Below are 3,981 nucleotides of genomic sequence, written 5' to 3' on the forward strand. Positions count from 1 at the left end.
AATCGAAGAATGACGTAGGGATGAAGGTGACATGCTATGATGGGCTCAACATGGGGTAGGAGCGGGGACAAATTTGTTTGAAGCTTTGAAATATCAAGAGAGTCTGTGGGAGTTAGTAAAATCAATGAAATTTTCTGTCATGAACCTACTTCCTTATCTTAGTTGATCAAAATACTTGGAGGGAGAGTGAGATCTTGCCAAGGAGAGATAAAGAGAGAACAATTAAAATGTTTGCAAGATATTTTGGTCAACTATATACAAAGAGGTAGTTTCAGTAATAAATAGGGTGGATATAGTGGTTGCCATTTTTATACATATTTCTTAATTATGCCTTAAATTAACTAGCTCTTATATAAAACTACTAACTTTAATTTAAATCACTTATAATTTTTTTTCCAATTAAGTAATCAAGCAATTCTTCATCAACTCTCATTTCAATTTGTCACTAATATTTATATGCTTTATTTTTTTATTTGCCAACTTTTTTAATTGAACTTAACCAGGAAAAAAAGAGTTGGTAAGGCCCTCAAATAATGTTCCTCAATTCATAAAATAGTTGGTCAACATAAGCCATGGTAAAAATAAGAAGTACAAAAGTAAGAGAAGAATAGATTTTGGTAACTAACTTAAATAATAGTTGACAACTTAGAAATAGTTAATAACTTAACTGTAGAAAAAGATTAAAAAAGAAAGGCAAATGGTAATTCAATGAAAAAGTTTTTTTTTTTATAAAAAATAAAAGTAAACCTTAGAAAGCAACTCATACGAAAGTTAGTAATTCAAAATTATTTGGTAAGTTAACCAAAGAAAAGTTGGTAAGTTATACAATAAGTTGATGATTGCATATAATAGTTGATAAATATCCACTATTAGCAGGAAAGATAAATAACATATAGTAAAGGATTATCGAATTTTTCTCATAAGAGATTAGAGAAGCCAGAAATAGGAAACAACAAATAAACATTGGTAACTAACTCCAATAAGAGTTGGAGCTGGTATTTGATCGGAGAAAAATTGATAATGACTCTACTTGAAATTAGTAATTCTTAAAAGTAGTTAATAAATTTAAAAGTTGTAGGCAAGACAAAGAAAAGTAGGTAAATGATAAAATGATTTTGAAAATTATAAGTAAATAAATAAAAATTGATAGAAATGTAAATAAGAGTAGGCTACCCAAAACCTATTGGTAACTTAATTGTAGAACAGTTTCTAAGTAGCACAAATGAAGGTTGCTAATTTCATATTATTGTTGATAAATATAAGCCATTGGATAAGAAAGGCAAAATAAAAGTTGATAAAAGAAAAAGAAGTTTTCTAGTTAGAGATATAAGATAAACTTGGTAACTATACAAAATAATATTGGTAACTAACTTGAATAAAGGTTGGCAACATAAATTTAATTGTTAACTTAATCAAATAATAGTTGGTAAGAACTCTAACTGAAGTTCATAATTTCTAAAAGAAGTTGGTAAAATTAAAACAAAAATTGGTAAGTAAGGCAAATAAAAGATGGTGATCAATAATAAAGTTGGTAAATTATAAAATAAAATAAAATAATCCAAAAAAAAAAAATATTTATAGGTAGCTAAAAAGACAGTTAATAATCCAAAATTAGTTGGTGATTAAATAACTGAGAAGTTGGCAAGTCTCTTAAATTAGAGGTTGGTAATTTCGTATGACCTTTAATATATTTAAGACATTGTTAAAAAATAAATAATAAAATTTGCTAAAAAAATAATATATATATATATATATATATTTAAAGATTACAGAAGTTGGTAATATAAAGAAAACCAAATAAATAACTAACTTCAATAAAAATTGGTAACGCAAAGCTAGTTGATAGCTTAACACGATAAAATTTGGTAATCACTCTAATTGAGGTTGATAAATCCTAAAAGGAGTTAATAAATTTAACGGGTTTATAAGTAAGGGAAATAAAAGTTGATGCCACAAAGGAAATCGGTAAATTTCATTTTAAAAATCGAACAATGTTAGTAATTTTGCAAAAAGTTGGGAAGTTGTTTAAATGAAGGTTCGTTTATTCATATTATTTTTGTTAAATTTAAGGTGTTGGCAAAAATAAAAATAAAAGTTGGTGGAAAAATAAGAGAATTCTTTTTGTTAAAGATAAAAGAAGTTAATTATATAGATAAAATTTGATCAATGTTAGTAATTAACTCGAGTAAAAGTGGGTAATACAAAGCTAGTAAACTTAATTAGAGAAACATAGGTAATCACTCCAGTTAAGGTTGGTAACTTTTAGGCTGCTTTCGGTCATCTTGGTTACTAACTAAGATAGTATGATAGGTTATGAAATTCTGGAATTTTGTTATTTTCTATCTACTGTTTGGTGATTGTATTAATAAAGTGGATATATTAACATCATATCATGTATATTGTTTGGTATTGTCGCAACTTGACCTTGGCACCCACAAATCCTCGAGGGACAGCGCAAAGGTAGGATTTATGTGCAAAGGTAGGATTTATAGGTATTCGACTACGAGACCTCCCTCACGGTACATTACTCCAGAAGATGTCATCATCTCATCTTTTGGGATCAACCACATGAGTTTGCTTGATCATGGTAATGAGTTCGCTCAATCATGGCCGTGAGTTCTCCTAAGCTTGCACCTCATGTGATAGTCGAATTATTATGACCTGATCTTGACGCCATAGCATGTCTTAAACGACAATTTGAAGGTTGAAAGGAAACTAGACGTAAATGTGAGTTTAAGGGTATTTCAACCATCATAGCCCTCTCAAAGATAAATCCACTAAAGATGGCATCACTTCATCTTTTGGCTTCAACTCTTTGAGTATGCTAAATTACAGTCGCAAGCTTTTCAAAGCTCATGCCCTATACGATGGATTCATTTTTTTTTAAAGTTGTTTTAGACAACCTAAGTATTATTTAGGAGTCACTATTAGCCTCGTTTTTGGGAGCCAGCTAGAATGCCCAATTGAGGATTAGGAGTGATTCCTCGATTTCTACACAACTAGAGATATTAAACTCAGGGACTTGGATTACGCTAAAGTATTTATTAGTGTCCTTTCGATACCTAACAGCCATTGTGTTACCTAATGTGTCCATGTACGTCTCTTTACATTTTCATGTGTTTGCATAGCAAAAAGAATCATCACACGTGGATAATTCATTTGAGCTTTCTACTCTAATGAACGTAAAAGTAAAGATGCAATTTATAGAAATGATGGTGCGGGAAAAGAAACATTCAAAAAGCAGTTTGAGGAAAGTAAGTAAAGTCTAAACAAGTCTAAAATACAATAAATGAAAGACCAATAACTCTTTGGGCATTCATACAATGCATATAAAAAACCTGAGACATAAATGGGGGAATCAATGCATATTACAAAAGACAGGGTTTGATTGTGTTTGCAAATGGTGATTAAAGTCGTGAAGTCCCTATTTCAAATTCTAGGTGATATAAATCCCAAGGTAACCCACATTATCATGTATCGCATCTAAGTCATTCATCTAACAATTACATGCAAAGCATAAAAAACGACAAGTATTCAGGTCATATGACATTGATTCTCAATCAAATAAACAAATGAGTGAACCAATGAAGGATCGCTTATCTAAATACATGCACCTTTGAAAATGTTCATGCAGCATTTATATTCATGACCACCTAGGCAGTAGATATGCAATTCATGTGATACTGAAAACTATTTTTGCAGCTAATAATCAAATATCATTTTAAAAGATTCGACGGAAATGGGACACAACTTCATCGAGTCAAAGAACATATTTAGCCATCACAACGAGTTTGGGTGCATCTTGTGCACAATTGATTAAGCAAAACAGATGTTGTAAATACAAACCAATACTTTGATGAAATTCATGTCAAATCATATTTTGAGTAATGGCAAACAACCTTGATGAAGAACATTTTTTCATGTGAGTATCACATGAACTACTAAAACTTTGAATAAGTCCAAAATCATGTCAGAAAATCA

Source organism: Eucalyptus grandis, chromosome 7, assembly GCF_016545825.1.
Source record: "Eucalyptus grandis isolate ANBG69807.140 chromosome 7, ASM1654582v1, whole genome shotgun sequence".
Lineage (NCBI taxonomy): Eukaryota > Viridiplantae > Streptophyta > Magnoliopsida > Myrtales > Myrtaceae > Eucalyptus > Eucalyptus grandis.